Source organism: Haematobia irritans, chromosome 4, assembly GCF_050003625.1.
Source record: "Haematobia irritans isolate KBUSLIRL chromosome 4, ASM5000362v1, whole genome shotgun sequence".
In the NCBI taxonomy this organism is placed as follows: domain Eukaryota; kingdom Metazoa; phylum Arthropoda; class Insecta; order Diptera; family Muscidae; genus Haematobia; species Haematobia irritans.
Window position 1 is genome coordinate 91494077 of NC_134400.1, and position 20246 is coordinate 91514322.

General features: G+C 34.8%; 1 protein-coding gene across 2 annotated transcripts in view; it reads right to left on the reverse strand.

Annotated features, from left to right (window-relative positions):
• The window catches only part of LOC142233843 (low density lipoprotein receptor adapter protein 1), a 60756-nt gene extending 41762 nt beyond the window's left edge, over positions 1-18994 (reverse strand). Inside the window, exon 1 of one of the 2 annotated variants that reach the window (XM_075304907.1) lies at positions 18934-18994. The gene's annotated coding sequence lies outside the window, so the exon portion shown is untranslated. Of the gene's footprint in view, positions 1-13285; positions 13534-18933 lie in introns of those variants that run through there. The other variant, XM_075304909.1, reaches the window with a different exon arrangement.
• Positions 18995-20246: the final 1252 nt, after the last annotated feature.

Below are 20246 nucleotides of genomic sequence, written 5' to 3' on the forward strand. Positions count from 1 at the left end.
GGGTAGAAGACAATCGCTATTGATTTTGGAAAAAATCGGTTCAGATTTAGATATAGCTGCCATATATAGTTATCACCGATTTAATCATAATTCACGTGTTTATGAACCGACGTTCTTCAAATTTTGTACATCTGAATGTTTTGTCAGTCCCGTAAAAACTACCAAATATCAGCTAAGTCGGTTCAGATTTATATATAGCTCCCATATATATCTTTCGTCCGATTTGGACTTATATGGCCCCAAAAGCGAGAGTTTTGTCCTGATTTGCTTCAAATTTTGCACAACGAGTACGTTTAATGGTATCGTTAATTGTGCCAAATTTAGTTGAAATCGGTTCAGATTTAGATATAGCTCCCCTATATATCTTTCGTCCGATTTGGATTTATATGGCCTCAAAAGCCAGAGTTTTGCCCTGAGTTGCTTGAAATTTTGCACAAGGAGTACGTTTTATAGTATCGTTAATTGTGCAAAATTTAGTTGAAGTCGGTTCAGATTTAGATATAGCTCCCATATATATCATTCGCCCGATTTGGTCTAATATGCCCACAGAGGCAAAAGTGCTACTCTGATTTACGTGAAATTTTGCAGAGGGAGTAGAATTGAACTTGAAACTTTGCACAGGGCGTAGAATTAAGGTTCTGCATATGCGTGTTTATTTTGGTTGAAATCGGTTCAGATTTTGATATAGCTCCCATATATATCTTTCGCCCTTTTTTTCCTCATATGACCACAGAGGTCAAAGTTGTTTTTTCCTCATATGATCACAGAGGTCAAAGTTGTTATCCGATTTACGTGAAATTTTACACAGGGAGTAGATTCAACATAGTAACTATGCATGCGAAATTTTATTGCAATCGCTTCAGATTTCGATATAGATTCCATATATATGTTTTTCCTATTTAGGGTAAACTGGCCGAAATACCTACATTTTCCTTGTCAAATCGCCACTGCTAAGTCGATCAAAATGACTCAAATTCCTATTTCTCTATTACACATCTATCGACCGATAAATCATAAATACACTTTTGCGAAGTTGCCTCAAAATTGGTTCATATTTAAATGTTTCCCCTATTTTTTATACCCTTCACCACTACTGTGGTACAGGGTATAATATGTTTGTGCATTTGTATGTAACGGCAAGAAATAGTGGTCATAGACCCATCTTTTAGTATACCGATCGGCGTAGAATTAAATTCTGAGTCGATTTAGCTATGTCCGTCTGTCTGCCTGTCTGTCTGTCCGTCCGTCTGTATATGTAATTTTGTGCACAAAGTACAGCTCGCAATTTAAGTCCGATCGTCGTCAAATTTGGCATAGGGCCGTTTCTTGGGACAGAGACATTCGCTATTGGTTTTGGAAAAAATCGGTTCATATTTAGATATAGCTGCCATATATATTTATCCCCGATGTGGTCATAGTTAGCGTGTTTATCAACCGATTTTCTTGAAATACCGTACATCCAAATATTTTATGAATCTCGAAAATCTTGCAATATATCAGCCAAATCGGTTCAGATTTAGATGTAGCTCCCATATATATCTTTCGTCCGATTTAGACTGCCAAATTTTATTGAAATCGGTTCAGATTTAGATATATCTCCCATATATATATATATATATATATATATATATATATATATATATATATATATATATATATATATATATATATATATATATATATATATATATATATATATATATATATATATATATATACATATATATATATATATATATATATATATATATATATATATATATATATATATATATATATATATATATATATATATATATATATATATATATATATATATATATATATATATATATATATATATTTCGCCCGATATGGACTAATACGGTCCCAGAAGTTGAAATTTTGCACAGGGAGTAGACTAAGCATTGTAGCTATGCGTGCCAAATTTGGTTGAAATCGGTTCAGATTTAGATATAGATTTTCTGATTTCGACAAAAATGGTCAAAATACCAACATTTTCCTTGTAAAATCGCCACTGCTTAGTCGAAAGTTGTAAAAATGACTCTAATTTTCCTTAACTTCTAATACATATGTATCGAGCGATAAATCATAAATAAACTTTTGCGAAGTTTCCTTAAAATTGCTTCAGATTTAAATGTTTCCATATTTTTTAACTAACATTGTGTTCCACCCTAGTGCATTAGCCGATTTAAATTTTGAGAAGTCTATCAAATTCTGTCCAGATCGAGTGATATTTAAATGTATGTATTTGGGACGAACCTTTATATATAGCCCATAACACATTTGACTGATGTGATATGGTATCGAACATTTAGATCTACAAAGTGGTGCAGGGTATAATATAGTCGGCCCCGCCCGACTTTAGACTTTCCTTACTTGTTATACCCTCCATCATAGGATGGGGGTATATTAACTTTGTCATTCCGTTTGTAACACATCGAAATATTGCTCTAAGACCCCATAAAGTATATATATTCTGGGTCGTGGTGAAATTCTGAGTCGATCTAAGCATGTCCGTCCGTCCGTCCGTCCGTCCGTCCGTCCGTCCGTCCGTCCGTCCGTCTGTTGAAATCACGCTAACTTCCGAACGAAACAAGCTATCGACTTGAAACTTGGCACAAGTAGTTGTTATCGATGTAGGTCGGATGGTATTGAAAATGGGCCATATCGGTCCACTTTTACGTATAGCCCCCATATAAAGGGACCCTCAGATTTGGCTTGTGGAGCCTCTAACAGAAGCATATTTCATCCGATCCGGCTGAAATTTGGTATATGGTGTTGGTATATGGTCTCTAACAACCATGCAAAAATTGGTCCACATCGGTTCATAATTATATATAGCCCCCATATAAACCGATCCCCAGATTTGGCTTGCGGAGCCTAAAAGAGAAGCAAATTTCATCCGATCCGGCTGAAATTTGGTACCTGGTGTTGGTATATGGTCTCTAACAACCATGCAAAAATTGGTCCATATCGGTCCTTAATTATATATAGCCCCCATATAGACCGATCCCCAGATTTGGCTTATGGAGCCTCTAAAAGAAGCAAATTTCATCCGATCCGGCTGAAATTTGGTACATGATGTTGGTATATGGTTTCTAACAACCATGCAAAAATTGGTCCACTTCGGTACATAATTATATATAGCCCCCATATAAACCGATCCCCAGATTTGGCTTGCGGAGCCTCAAAGAGAAGCAAATTTCATCCGATCCGGCTGAAATTTGGTACATGATGTTGGTATATGGTCTCTAACAATCATGCAGAAATTGGTCCACATCGGTCCATAATTATATATAGACCCCATATAAACCGATCTCCAGATTTGGCTTGCGAAGCCTCAAAGAGAAGCAAATTTCATCCGATCCGGCTGAAATTTGGTACATGATGTTGGTATATGGTTTCTAACAACCGTGCAAAAATTGGTCCATATCGGTCCTTAATTATATATAGCCCCCATATAGACCGATCCCCAGATTTGGCTTATGGAGCCTCTAAAAGAAGCAAATTTCATCCGATCCGGCTGAAATTTGGTACATGATGTTGGTATATGGTCTCTAAAAACCGTGCAAAAATTGGTTCACATCGGTCCATAATTATATATAGCGCCCATATAAACCTATCACCAGATTTGGGTTGCGGAGCCTCAAAGAGAAGCAAATTTCATCCGATCCGCCTGAAATTTGGTACATGATATTGGTATATGGTCTCTAACAACCATGCAAAAATTGGTCCACATCGGTTCATAATTATATATAGCCCCCATATAAACCGATCCCCAGATTTGGCTTGCGAAGTCTCCAAGAGAAGCAAATTTCATCCAATCCGGTTGTAATATGGAACATGGTGCTAGTATATGATCTTTAACAACCGTGGCAGAATTGGTCCATATCGGTCCATAATTATATATAGCCCCCATATAAAACGTTCTCCAGATTTGACATCCGGAGCCTCTTGGAGGAGCAAAATTCATCCGATCCGGTTCAAATTAGGAACGTGGTGTTAGTATATGGTCGGTGTTAGTATATGTTAGTATATGGTATGGTAACAACCATACCAAAATTGGTCCAATCACACAAAAATTGGTCCATATCGGTTCATAATCATGGTTGCCACTAGAGCCAAAAATAATCTACCAAAATTTTATTTCTAGAGAAAATTTTGTCAAAATTGTATTTCTGGAGAAAGTTTTGTTAAAATTTTATTCGGTTCATAATAAAATTTTCATCATTGTCAAAATTTTATTTCTATAGAAAATTTTGTCAAAATTTTATTTCTATAGAAGATTCTGTTCAAATTTTATTCGGTTCATAATCATGGTTGCCACTCGAGCCAAAAATAATCTACCAAGATTTTATTTCTATATAAAATTTTGTTAAAATTTTATTTCTGTAGAAAATGTTGTCAAAATTTTCTTTCTATAGAAAATTTTGTCAAAATTTTTATTTCTATAGAAAATTTTGTGAAAATTTTATTTCTGTAGAAAATTTTGTCAAAATTTTATGTCTACTTTGTCAAACTGAATTATATACGCATTGGATCGATCTTTTTATACCCTCCATCATAGGATGGGGGTATATTAACTTTGTCATTCCGTTTGTAACACATCGAAATATTGCTCTAAGACCCCATAAAGTATATATATTCTGGGTCGTGGTGAAATTCTGAGTCGATCTAAGCATGTCCGTCCGTCCGTCCGTCCGTCCGTCCGTCTGTTGAAATCACGCTAACTTCCGAAAGAAACAAGCTATCGACTTGAAACTTGGCACAAGTAGTTGTTATCGATGTAGGTCGGACGGTATTGAAAATGGGCCATATCGGTCCACTTTTACGTATAGCCCCCATATAAAGGGACCCTCAGATTTGGCTTGTGGAGCTTCTAACAGAAGCATATTTCATCCGATCCGGGTGAAATTTGGTACATGGTGTTGTTATATGGTCTCTAACAACCATGCAAAAATTGGTCCACATCGGTCCATAATTATATACAGCCCCCATATAAACCGATCCCCAGATTTGGCTTGCGGAGCCTAAAAGAGAAGCAAATGTCATCCGATCCTGCTGAAATTTGGTACATGGTGTTGGTATATGGCCCCTAACAACCGTGCAAAAATTGGTTCACATCGGTCCATAATATATATAGCCCCCATATAAACCGATCCCCAGATTTGGCTTGCGGAGCCTCAAAGAGAAGAAAATTTCATCCGATCCTGCTGAAATTTGGTACATGATGTAGGTATATGGTCTCTAACAATCATGCAAAAATTGGTCCACATCGGTCCATATTTATATATAGCCCCCATATAAACCGATCCCCAGATTTGGCTTGAGGAGCCTCAAAGAGAAGCAAATTTCATCCGATCCGGCTGAAATTTGGTACATGATGTTGGTATATGGTTTTAACAACCATGCAAAAATTGGTCCACATCGGTCCATAACTATATATAGACCCCATATAAACCGATCTCCAGATTTGGCTTGCGGAGCCTCAAAGAGAAGCAAATTTCATCCGATCCGGCTGAAATTTGGTACATGATGTTGGTATATGGTCTCTAACAACCATGCGAAAATTGGTCCACATCGGTCCATAATTATATATAGCCCCCATATAAACCGATCTCCAGATTTGGCTTGCGAAGCCTCAAAGAGAAGCAAATTTCATCCGATCCGGCTGAAATTTGGTACATGGTGTTGGTATATGGCCTCTAACAACCGTGGAAAAATTGGTTCACATCGGTCCATAATTATATATAGCCCCCATATAAACCGATCCCCAGATTTGGCTTGAGGAGCCTCAAAGAGAAGCAAATTTCATCCGATCCGGCTGAAATTTGGTACATGATGTTGGTATATGGTCTCTAACAACCATGCAAAAATTGGTCCACATCGGTCCATAACTATATATAGACCCCATATAAACCGATCTCCAGATTTGGCTTGCGAAGCCTCAAAGAGAAGCAAATTTCATCCGATCCGCCTGAAATTTGGTACATGATATTGGTATATGGTCTCTAACAACCATGCAAAAATTGGTCCACATCAGTTCATAGTTATGTATAACCCCCATATAAACGGATCCCCAGATTTGGCTTGCGAAGTCTCCAAGAGAAGCAAATTTCATCCAATCCGGTTGTAATTTGGAACATGGTGTTAGTATATGATCTTTAACAACCGTGCCAGAATTGGTCCATATCGGTCCATAATTATATATAGCCCCCATATAAAACGTTCTCCAGATTTGACCTCCGGAGCCTCTTGGAGGAGCAAAATTCATCCGATCCGGTTCAAATTAGGAACGTGGTGTTAGTATATGGTCTCTAGCAACCATATCAAAATTGGTCCAATCACACAAAAATTGGTCCACATCGGTTCATAATCATGGTTGCCACTAGAGCCAAAAATAATCTACCAAAATTTTATTTCTATAGAAAATTTTGTCAAAATTTTAATTCTAGATAAAATTTTGTTAAATTTTTATTCGGATCATAATAAAATTTTCATCATTGTCAAAATTTTATTTCTATAGAAAATTTTGTCAAAATTTTATTTCTATAGAAAATTTCGTTCAAATTTTATTCGGTTCATAATCATGGTTGCCACTCGAGCCAAAAAATAATCTACCAAGATTTTATTTCTATAGAAAATTTTGTCAAAAGTTTATTTCTATAGAAAATTTTGTTAAAATTTTATTTCCGTAGAAATTTTTGTCAAAATTTTCTTTCTATAGCAAATTTTGTCAAAATTTTTATTTCTATAGAAAATTTTGTGAAAAGTTTATTTCTATAGAAAATTTTGTTAAAATTTTATTTCTGTAGAATATTTTGTCAAAATTGTATGTCTACTTTGTCAAACTGAATTATATACGTATTGGATCGATCTTTTTTGATTTAATATATACCACGTATGGACTTACATACAATTTAGAAGATGGCGTTAGGAGGTTTTAAGATACCTTGCCATCGGCAAGCGTTACCGCAACTTAAGTAATTCGATTCTGGATGACAGTGTTTAGAAGAAGTTTCTACGCAATCCATGATGGAGGGTACATAAGCTTCGGCCTGGCCGAACTTACGGCCGTATATACTTGTTTTTTACTAAAATTGTGTTCCACTCTAGTGCATTAGCCAACTTCAACTTTGAGTCTATGGATTTGGTAAAAGTCTATCAAATTCTGTCCAAATCGCGTGATATTTAAATGTACAACACGGATGTGATATGGTATCGAAAATTTAGATTTACAAAGTGGTGCAGGGTATAATATAGTCGGCCCCGCCCGACTTTAGACTTTCCTTACTTGTTTTATATATAAATTTGAGTTTGTGGACACGCACACGCACACATTATTTTCAAATGTTATCTTGTTTTTGCTTAGTTTATACACTGAAAAAAAGCATGCTCTGTTCCAAAGATTTTGCCTTTACTTTAAAAATTTTGGTATTGATTCCGAGCCAAAGAAGCGGAGAATACAAGTAAATAAGGGTACTTTTAAGACACAATTCTCTTTTAAAGTTGGGTTTTGTGTACTTGCTTCTAGGAAGCAAATTTTAATTTTTCGTTTTTTCAGCTTGTTTTCTTCATGTGCCATCAAAGTCCTTTAAAAACGGGTTAACGACGACTTTATTTTCCAAATTCAGACTCGACTCCCAGTAGAAGATATGCAATGTTTTAAGTAAAAATCGTCTTTAAAATAAAGTGTTGAAAAACGTGTCCTATATTTGAACGATTTTTTGCTTTGTAGTCAAGATGCAAAAACACAACAAATTTAAAGACAATTTCATTAATTTTAAAGAATTTTCCTGAATTATTAAAGTCAAGATGACCTTAGCCCAAAAATATTTTCTTTCATGTTATGATACCCATTTTTTAGTCAAATCACTTAATTATAAGGACAATACGACTTCATTGAAAAGTTTATCGACTTTTGGACAAGGAGAAAAACTTTATATTAGAGAAATGCGTCTTCTATGCTAAGCAAAATTTGCATTCGTAGTTTAAAGACGTGAGATCTTTGACCTCACGACAATATTTTTTTCAGTGTATTAACTGTGTCAGTGTTGCTTTTATTTTTTGATATACAATTAAAATTCATTTTATTTGTAATTTATAGTGCTCCAGTTGAAATATATTAAATTCAATGGAAGTCGGAGTTACACAAAAAAAAAATTATTTCGTCCAAAATGAAATTTTGGACCAAATTTCTCTTTACTTTTAAGATTTAAAAAAAAAAATTAAGGAAAATCTAGGTTAGGTTAGGTATGGTAGCCAGTCAATCCATTGTGATAACAAGACGGTTGAGCCTCTCTCTTAGCAATGAATGTTATCCTATTCTATGTTTAGCTGAAGAACAAGGGACATCATACACCCAAAAAAAAGTTTACTTGGATCCAAAGATTTTGACCTTCTCTTAAGGATTTTGGTATTGATTCCGAGCCAAAGATGCGGCTTCTTTAAAATAAAGGAATTTTTTAGCGACCTTAAATCTAGGATCATTATAATTAAAATTAGGATTCAGATCTCATTTATCGAATTCTAATTTTCTTTTCGTGATATATTAATAAAGCTATTCACGAACAAAGAAAAAATGTTTTCTTAATTGAAAACAGATGCTAAATCCTCAAAATAAGCCTTAGCAAATATAGGCTAAGGCTTATTTATCTTAAATCTAAAGATTCAATATTTCAGTTAATTTAAGGACGATTTCTTTAAATAAAAAATGTGTTGCTTTATTTTAAAGAAAAATTTCCTTAGTTCAAAGACACGCGACTTTAATGGAGGGACGCAAATTTACAAACTTTTGTCGAAAATTTAATTAAAAAAAAAAATTAGAAACATAGATTATAAACTTTGTTTTAATTAAAATGTCATTATTTGAAAGAAATTTGTTCTTGGTATTTTGTAAAATGTGCATCCTAAAATTTAGGTTGCATAATCTTTAATATCACATAAATATTTTTTTCAGTGTATATAAAACCGAGTCCACACGGCGTTTCACATTACGGTGATCACAATGGACTGAATAGTCTAAGTGAGCCTGAAATTTAATCGGGCTGCCACTTTAACCTAACCTAACCTACGGTGAGACCACTTAGAGAAGCTTTGACGAAGTTAAAAATACCACCAGCATTACGGAGAGGGCATAATCAAACCCATGACCCTTTGTATGGCAGCGTGCCTGATAACCCTTACACTACAAGAACTTTTTGATAAAGGGTTGGCATATTTTGGATGAAACAGAACCAGTACATGTCCGCAACTCTGACAGCTTAATTGTGGACCCGCATAGATCATAAAACAACTTCTTTCGCCAAAAACCAACAACAACAGTTGGCAACATCTGATTCTTTCTCTCTTTCAAGCAAAGTGCTCTATACGAAGCCACAAATTATTTAATTATACATACAACATAATATTATAATTTTTGAACTAACAATAAATTGTTGTTAAAGAAAATTTTTAAGTTCAACAAAAGTTTTGTTGATATAACAAAATTGGTTGCTAATGTGACAAAATATTACTAAAATAGTAATTGTATTTACAAATTACGTTGTTAACTCATTAGGTTGTTCACTCAAACAAAACATTATTTTAATTGTATTGACAAGAAAATTAATTGATATTTTTTGGGGTATATTTTCTAGAAATTCTTTATGAGTTTAAAAACCTCAATTTCGGATGTATAGAATGCACGTTAATAATATTTTACTCACGTCCATTCACGACGGAAAAATTTTACTCACACACGATATTTTTGCACACTCACGGACGAAAAACTTTTAAAGACTCACAAAATGTCTCTACTCAACTCCTGCCTAACGAAAAATTTCGTTACTCACGAAAAGTCGTCAATTCAGGAATATTTTAGTAACTCACCATTAAGTCGTATGTTACGGTTGAAGTTTACTTTTGGGAGTGCGAATAAGAATTGAAACCCCTTCGTCAAAACAAAGAGCTGTGCTAAATTTGGTATATGTTGAGGTCCATATTTTGATATAGCCACTAACATATATAGACCGATCTCCTTATTTAATTTCCTGAGAGCATGGAAGCCGCAACTTTCATCTGATTTCCATGAAATTGGAAAACTAGAGGTCTTTTAGCTCTATAAAGAACTGTGCTAAATTTGGTATACATCGGTCCATGTTTTGATATAACCCCCATATAGACCGATCTCCCGATTTTATATCTTGAGGTCAAAGAAGCCTCAATTTGTATCCGAGTTTCATGAAATTGGAAATCTAGAGGTATTTTAACTCCATAAAAAGATGATTTGATATATATCGGTATGGTATATATCGGCCCATGTTTTAATCAAATCTCGCGATTTGATTTCTTGAGAGTATGGAAGCCACACTTTTCATCCTATTTGCTTAAATTTGAAATCTGTGAAATTTGAAATGTAGAGGTATTTTTGGATAAATTCCCCATATAGACCGATATTTTATAGTCGTAGAGATCTATACTAAATTTAATATATATTGGTTCGTGGCGATCTCCCAGTTAGAGGTCATCGAAGCCTCGTTTTTTTAATAGTTTATATCGGTCAATGTTTCGGCATGACTCCTTTATAGACAAATCTCCCGAGTCGACTTCTTAGATCAATAGATACAACTATTTATATCTTACATGTCCGCAATTTATTTTGGAAATATAAATGACTCTAAATATATTAATATTTTGATTTTTATTTTGATATAGCCTTCATATTGACTGATTAAAATTATTAATTTCGAGCAATAACCATCCACTGTTTAAGTTTACAGAATCATATGAAAGGTGCTATTTTCATGCTATTTTCTTGAACGCTTAGACAAACATTTAAGCCTCCTCCTAGAAATTATATAAATAATATCCCTGCCAGTCTAAAATCTTATGTTACAAATTCCAAATTAAACCTCGGAAATCGTACCACTCAAGCCGATTTTCTTTAGAGAGGGGTATGTCTTTGCCAATATTGCTCAGGGCAGGCCCCTGACTCGATCTAGCTACGTCCGTCTGTCTGTGAACACATTTTTAATTTAAATCCAATCGACTTCAAACTTGGCAGAAGTATGTGTTTTGGGTTAGAATAGAACCCTATTGATTTTGGAAGAAATCGGTTCAGTTTTAGATATAGCTCCCATATATATCGTTCGCCCGATATCAACTAATATGGCCCCAAAAGCCAGAATTTCAGCCTGATTTGCTTTCAATTTTGTACAAGGAGTGTAATTGATAGTGTTGTAAAGTGTGGCGAATTTGTTTCAGATTTAGATATAGCTCCCATATATATCTTTCGCCCGATATGCACTTATATGGCCCCAGAAGCCAGAGTTTTGCCCTGATTTGCTTTAAATTTTGTATAGGGAGTAGAATTAACGTTCTGGATATACATGACAATTTGGTTGAAATCGGTTCAGATTTAGATATAACTCCAATATATATTCTTCGCCCGATTTACACTCATATAACCACCGAGGCCAGAGTTGTAGTGATATTTACGTGAAATTTTGCACAGTGAGTAGAATTAACAGTGTAACTATACATGCCATACATCGGTTCAGATTTACATATATCTCCCATATATTTGTTTTTCTTATTTCGGCACAAATGGCCAAAATACCAACTGCTAAGTCGAAAACTTTCAAAAATGACTTAAATTTTCCTTTATTTCTAATACATCTCTATCGATCTATACTAGGGCGGTTCGGAAACTTCTTATCCTACCAATGAAACAGAATAGTTAGTTTTTCAAAAATATTTTTATTTTTCAATATTTTTCAATCTCCTTAAACTTCAATACACTTAGTCCAACGCTTTTCTAGCAATTCTATCCCTTGATTAAAATAGTTTTCCTCAAGGTCTTCAAAATAGTGGTTTACAACTGTAATTGCATCTTGCCAGCAAGGAATTTTTTTAGATTTGGGAACAATTAAGTCACTGTGAGCTAAATCAGGAGAATAAGGTGGGCGGTCAAGCAACTTGTACTTTAATTCGTTGATTTTAGCCATTGTAAAACACTCTTGTGCGCTGGTGCGTTGTCTTGATGAAAAATTATTTTTTTGTATTGTAAGCCAGGACGTTTTTCACGAATTTGTTCATTTAATTGATCCAAAAGGTTGCAATAGTACTCTGAATTTATTGTTTTACCCTTTTGCAGATAGTCAATCAATAAAATACCTTTGAAGTCCCAAAAAACCGTTGCCATAACCTTACCAGCCGATTGAATTGTTTTTGCCTTCTTTGGGGCAATTCCTCCAGCTTCAGTCCATTGTTTGGATTGTTCTTTTGTCTCTGGAGTATAGTGGTGGATCCATGTCTCATCAACAGTTATGAAACGACGCCTAAAAATCATTTTATTTCGCTTAAAACGATCCAAACAAGCTTGAGAAATGTTCATTCTTGATCGACTGTTAACAAATGCGGCACCCATTTTGCAGAAAGCTTTTTCATCTGTAGTTCTTCATGCAAAATTAAATGGACTCGATCATTTGAGATGCCCATGATATTAGCAATTTCACGCACTTTTATTCATCGATCATTTAATACCATATCACTTTGGCTACAATTTCTGTTGTTGTTGCTGTTTTTGGTCGTCCACTACGTGGTTCATCTTCAATGCTTGTACGACCACGTTAAAATTCAGCAACCCAATTTTTTACTGTTGCATATGAAGGAGCACTTTCACTTAACACATTCACCATATCATTATGAATTTCTTGTCCCGATAAACCTTTTTTATGTAAATATTTAATAACAGCGCGCATTTCTAATTTTTCCATTGTAAATAAATTGCGAATGCGTCTTTTTTGAACACCTGTTTCTATAATGAAGGAGTTGCCAGATCGAAACAAAATTTAACATGTGTTCATAACAGAGATGGAAGTTTCCAATACACTTAACTTTTTTCTGTTTATACCGCGCTTTTTGTGCTAGGCTAAGAAGTTTCCGAACTGCCCTCTTAAATCATAAATACACTGTTGCCTAAAAATTGCTTCAGATTTAGATGTTTCCTATATTTTTTTACTAACATAGTGTTTCACCCCAGGGCATTAGCCGACTTAAATTTTAAGTTTATAGATTTGATAGAAATCTAACAAATTTCGTTCAGATCGAGTCAGATTTAAATGTATGTATTTGGGACAAAAACCTTTATATTTATATAGCACGCAACACATTTGACGGATTTGATATGGTATCGAAAATGTGGATCTACAAAGTGGTGAAGGGTATCATATTATACCCCATTTTTGTCAGAAGATCCGACTGAAAGGGGGTGTATAAGTTTCGGCCAGGCCGTACTTACCACAATTTTTGTGTATCTTATTTACTCCATTTCTTTTGTTTGTATTTGTCGTAGTTTTTATTGCGTTAATTAGATAGCAGTAATATTTGAAATTCTAACGATCATTATTGTTGACATTTCCACACTTTCACTTCTCCACTGCCCTCTTTTAAATAGTGAGCTCGAACGTTTATCGTAGGTAGTATTATGCCAACAATATAAGTTACACAGTATCTTATCATTGGGCAATATACAAAAGTTGAAATTCAACAACAACTATAGCAGCGTATGAAATACTCTGATAAATATAACATGTGAAGTCCCGTGCACTTCAGAAACAATTTTTTTAAAGTATATCAAGCAGCATTCTACAGTACCAGGGTCAAAATTTGTTTCAGCCATATGAGTGTATGATACATTTTGTTAACCTGCAGACCAAAGAATCGGGTTATAGTTAATAGTTAAAAATGTTTGCAAATGATTTTTTTTTTTTTAAATTCTAAAATTCATCTAGAATTTTGATAACAAACCTCCTTACATATTATGAGACCAATTATTTAGTTGAAACCCCACCTCTGAGTCAATCTAGCGATGTCCGTCCGTTCGTCTTTTGAAACCACGCTAAATTCTACCTTAAAATCACTTAATGCAATCTTTTATAACCCAGTTTTTTTCATATATTTAATGTGTAATTTCAACTTTTTTAGTTTCAAGTAGGTTAAAAACAGAGTAGGAATTAAGAAAAACAAAATCGGTACAAATTATTTAAATTTTGGCAAAAAAAAAATACCTTTTTGAAAAAAAAATGCGAATTTTTGAAGATATTTGAGGTCAAACGTTCTAGACAAAATTATAAAAATTATTTATTTGGCAAAATTCACAAACATTAAAAATGTTCCAAATGTACACATCCAAAACACTGAATTCGGATCACTCCTTAAGAAGGGATTCAAATTCAGTGCAACGGCTGTTGAAATGGTAGATCTGTATTCCAGATAACCGGTTACTCTTTGATAAAACTGCAAAGAAGGCCGATAAATTATGTGTCATTTACAATGCACTGATGACCGACATATAACATATCTTCAGTAGGGATGTTTTCTTATAGCACTGGATTCAACATTTGCATGGGCTATCCAGAACATCGTTGCGCTGGTGTTCTATCCAGAATATCTCATCAGTGCAAGTCGCGTCGGCGTAGCCAAATTGCATTTTGAAGTGACGCTTTTTCGAATCACAATAGCATTTTCTTGTGACTAATTTATCGAATAATATGAAATTCAAAATGTCATAAATAACCGCAGCATTAAATATTTATTACTACTTGGGCATTTCATACATTGCAAGATTTCACTTGTTTTCTGTGATTGTTTTTAAACAGCTGATGACAGTGTTGCATATTTTTTGGAGATGCCGTGGATAAGCGAGTACTCTTTTATTTTAGTCCGTGACTACCTAGGGTATCCAGTGCTAAAAGAAAATAGCCTGAGTATAGAATTTCATAAAAGTATATACAAAATCTCGTTATTATTTCAAAGAAAACACAACATTAAAAATTATATCACACTTAAAGTACAGTAAGAATTATTCTCTAGTCAATTTTTAATGTGTTTTTTTTTACAACAACATAAATGTTTAAAACTCATTTTCACTGATTTTTATACCCTTCACCACTACTGTGGTACAGGGTATAATAAGTTTGTGCATTTGTATGTAACGCCAAGAAGGAGTAATCATAGACCAACCTTTTAGTATACGGATCGGCTTAGAATTAAATTCTGAGTCGATTTAGCGATGTCCGTCTGTCTGTCTGTCCGTCTGTCTGTCCGTCTGTCTGTCTGTCTGTCTGTTGATGTATTTTTGTGTGCAAAGTACAGCTCGCAGTTTTAGTCCGATTGTCCTAAAATTTGGTATAGGGTCCTGTTTCGGCTCAAAGACGATCCCTATTGATTTTGGAAAAAATCGGTTCAGATTTATATATAGCTGCCATATATATTTTTCACCGATCTGGTCATAATTGGCGTGTATATCAACCGATCTTCCTCAAATTCCGTACATCCGAATATTTTATGAGTCTCGAAAAACTTGCAAAATATCAGCAAAATCGGTTCAGATTTAGATATAGCTCCCATATATAGCTTTCGCCCGATTTACACTCATTTGCCCACAGAGGCCAATTTTTTGCTCCGATTTAGTTGAAATTTTGCATAGGGAGTAGAATTAGCGTTGTAACTATGCGTGCCAAATTTGCTTGAAATCGGTTCAGATTTGGATATATCTCCCATATATAGCTTTCGCCCGATTTACACTCATATGACCACAGAGGCCAATTTTTAACTCCGATTTAGTTGAAATTTTGCACAGGGAGTAGAATTAGCATTGTAGCTATGCGTGCCAAATTTGGTTGATATTGGTTCAGATTTAGATATAGCTCCCATATAAAGGGTGATTCTTTTGAGGTTAGGATTTTCATGCATTAGTATTTGACAGATCACGTGGGATTTCAGACATGGTGTCAAAGAGAAAGATGCTCAGTATGCTTTGACATTTCATCATGAATAGACTTACTAACGAGCCACAACGTCGAATTTTCAGTGAATGGGCCCTAGAAAAGTTGGCAGAAAATCCGCTTTTTTATCGACAAATTTTGTTCAGCGATGAGGCTCATTTCTGGTTGAATGGCTACGTAAATAAGCAAAATTGCCGCATTTGGAGTGAAGAGCAACCAGAAGCCGTTCAAGAACTGCCCATGCATCCCGAAAAATGCACTGTTTGGTGTGGTTTGTACGCTGGTGGAATCATTGGACCGTATTTTTTCAAAGATGCTGTTGGACGCAACGTTACGGTGAATGGCGATCGCTATCGTTCGATACTAACAAACTTTTTGTTGCCGCAAAAATGGAAGAACTGAACTTGGTTGACATGTGGTTTCAACAAGATGGCGCTACATGCCACACAGCTCGCGATTCTATGGCCATTTTGAGGGAAAACTTCGGAGAACAATTCATCTCAAGAAATGGACCGGTAAGTTGGCCACCAAGATCATGCGATTTGACGCCTTTAGACTATTTTTTGTGGGGCTACGTCAAGTCTAAAGTCTACAGAAATAAGCCAGCAACTATTCCAGCTTTGGAAGACAACATTTCCGAAGAAATTCGGGCTATTCCGGCCGAAATGCTCGAAAAAGTTGCCCAAAATTGGACTTTCCGAATGGACCACCTAAGACGCAGCCGCGGTCAACATTTAAATGAAATTATCTTCAAAAAGTAAATGTCATGGACCAATCTAACGTTTCAAATAAAGAACCGATGAGATTTTGCAAATTTTATGCGTTTTTTTTTTAAAAAAGTTATCAAGCTCTTAACAAATCACCCTTTATATGTTTTTCTGATTTCGACAAAAATGGTCAAAATACCAACATTTTCCTTGTAAAATCGCCACTGCGTAGTCCAAAAGTTGTAAAAATGACTCTAATTTTCCTAAACTTCTAATACATATATATCGAGCGATAAATCATAAATAAACTTTTTCGAAGTTTCCTTAAAATTGCTTCAGATTTAAACGTTTCCCATATTTATACCCTTCACCACTACTGTGGTACAGGGTATAATAAGTTTGTGCATTTGTATGTAACGCCAAGAAGGAGTAATCATAGACCAACCTTTTAGTATACGGATCGGCTTAGAATTAAATTCTGAGTCGATTTAGCGATGTCCGTCTGTCTGTCTGTCCGTCTGTCTGTCCGTCTGTCTGTCTGTCTGTCTGTTGATGTATTTTTGTGTGCAAAGTACAGCTCGCAGTTTTAGTCCGATTGTCCTAAAATTTGGTATAGGGTCCTGTTTCGGCTCAAAGACGATCCCTATTGATTTTGGAAAAAATCGGTTCAGATTTATATATAGCTGCCATATATATTTTTCACCGATCTGGTCATAATTGGCGTGTATATCAACCGATCTTCCTCAAATTCCGTACATCCGAATATTTTATGAGTCTCGAAAAACTTGCAAAATATCAGCAAAATCGGTTCAGATTTAGATATAGCTCCCATATATAGCTTTCGCCCGATTTACACTCATTTGCCCACAGAGGCCAATTTTTTGCTCCGATTTAGTTGAAATTTTGCATAGGGAGTAGAATTAGCGTTGTAACTATGCGTGCCAAATTTGCTTGAAATCGGTTCAGATTTGGATATATCTCCCATATATAGCTTTCGCCCGATTTACACTCATATGACCACAGAGGCCAATTTTTAACTCCGATTTAGTTGAAATTTTGCACAGGGAGTAGAATTAGCATTGTAGCTATGCGTGCCAAATTTGGTTGAAATTGGTTCAGATTTAGATATAGCTCCCATTTATATGTTTTTCTGATTTCGACAAAAATGGTCAAAATACCAACATTTTCCTTGTAAAATCGCCACTGCGTAGTCCAAAAGTTGTAAAAATGACTCTAATTTTCCTAAACTTCTAATACATATATATCGAGCGATAAATCATAAATAAACTTTTTCGAAGTTTCCTTAAAATTGCTTCAGATTTAAACGTTTCCCATATTTTTTTACTAACATTGTGTTCCCCCCTAGTGCATTAGCCGACTTAAATTTTGAGTCTATAGATTTTGTAGAAGTCTATCAGATTCTTCCAGATCGAGTGATATTTAAATGTATGTATTTGGGACAAACCTTTATATATAGCCCCCAACACATTTGACGGATGTGATATGGTATCGAAAATTTGGATCTACAAAGTGGTGCAGGGTATAATATAGTCGGCCCCGCCCGACTTTAGAGTTTCCTTACTGGTTATTTTATTTATCGGTTTAACCGGTTTTGGGCAAAATAAAAACCGATTACAGGTTTTAAAAAAAATTTTATTTCTGGATAAACCGAAAACCGCTTTAAAAAAATTCGCGCAACCCAATTAATTTTATTGCGGATGATGGTGATGGTGATTTCAAGTTTCAACTTTTCAAATTCTTTAATTGGAAATAGTTTAGTGATATTTTCTGCTTATTTTAAATAACTTTCACGGAAACAATTTTTTCGATTAAATCACGAATTGAGTTAATGCCATTTTTATTCTCATATAAACGAAACGAACTTTCAAAAATAGAAAAAATACGAAACTAAAACGAATTACACGAATAGGGCATTAAAGATAATTTTCAATTAGTTTTGTGAATTAAAAATTAATTGACCCCATTTCTATTATAGTTTTAATTGGATATATTTTTATTTTATTGTTGTTGTTTTTTTTTCAGTGTTTAGCATTTTTCGAAAATACACGAAACAAATGAATACGTTAAATTGTTTTGAGTGTATGTCATATACGTCAGAAGTAGGGGATCATTTGTTGTTCTAATTACTTTTGTACTTGTACCAACATTTATGGTGCTTTTTTTTTGTTGCGAAATTGTTATAAAAATTATCAAACTTTCAAAAAAAAAATACTGCGATTATTATTTTATTTGCTTTTATATGCCAAAAGATATTGCTTTTGCACTTATACTAAATACTCGATGCACTCTTTACTCTCTGTTTTCATTGCATTATTTGACTACTGCATGTGCAACATAATCATCATTCGATCTGAGTACCACCAAAACTCTAAATAGAAAATCTCTCATTTGTATAAACACTCTTATGTTATTAATCCATTACACACACTCACACCTTTTACCCGTAGTTGTTCACTTCAGTTCAAATACGAGACTGCCTTTGTTATGGCCAATTGTTGCTACAGACTTCATAATACTTGGCGATTTCGGTTCATTGCGGGTCGGACGATTTTAAAAGCTTCTGACATTATAATCAAAAAAAGTTTTCTAAAGAAATATATTAGCTAGTATCGATATTCCAAAGAAAAGTATAGTGTTGCATATTTTTAGGAGAAGTATTTACGCGTGAACAAACTCCAATTCAACCCTTGTGAATTGGACTAAAAGAAATATGTCGTGCGTGGGTAATAAAATCGGTTTGTGAATGTGCGTGAATAAAATTTCTGCAAAATGACACTCACGAAAAAAATCAAGATTTAATTCTTACCCGTATGTTAACTGAAATTAATTTAGCTCTCGAAGCACATTCTAGGGTGGTTAAAATTTCAAGGGCCGATGTTGATTTTGAATAAAACACAAACTATTTAGGAAATTATTGTAATTTTATTTTATTATGATATATTGGTATTACTCAATTATGTATGGAACAAAATATCGGCCAAATGGGCGCCGCCACCTCGGTGGCACACCTTCATCCGATGGTCCCAATTTTCGATGACGCTGAGTCATAATGGAGGTTCTATGCCGTTAATGTGCCGAATTATCTCATCCTTTAGCTCTTGAATTGTTGCTGGCTTATCGACGTATACCTTTTCTTTCAAATAACCCCAAAGAAAAAAGTCCAACGGTATCAAATCACATGATCTTGACGGCCAATTGACATCGCCATTACGTGAGATAACACGGCCATTGAATTTGTTGCGCAAAAGAGCCATTTTTTCGTTAGCTGTGTGGCAAGTGGCACCGTCCTGCTGAAACCACATATCGTCCACATCCATATCTTCCAATTCGGGCCATAAAAAGTTCGTTATCATCTCACGATAGCGAACACCATTCACAGTAACTGCCTGACCGGCCTTATTTTGGAAAAAATACGGCCCGATGATGCCGCCAGCCCATAAACCGCACCAAACAAGCACTCTTGGATTCTCATTCGCCCAAATGCGGCAATTCTGTTTATTGACGAATCCACTGAGGTGAAAATGTGCCTCATCACTGAAGATGATTTTCTTCGAAAATTGATCATCCACTGTTGCCATTTCTTGGAACCATTCTGCCAATGTCAAATAAAATTCGGAAAAAACTAGACGTTTAGGTGTGGTTCACATTCAACATTGGCCCTTACAATTTAACCACCCTTTACTTTTGAATTTTGTTACCTTCCCTCACTCCTTTGAGTCTCGTGAATTTTGCGTGAGCGTGGTTT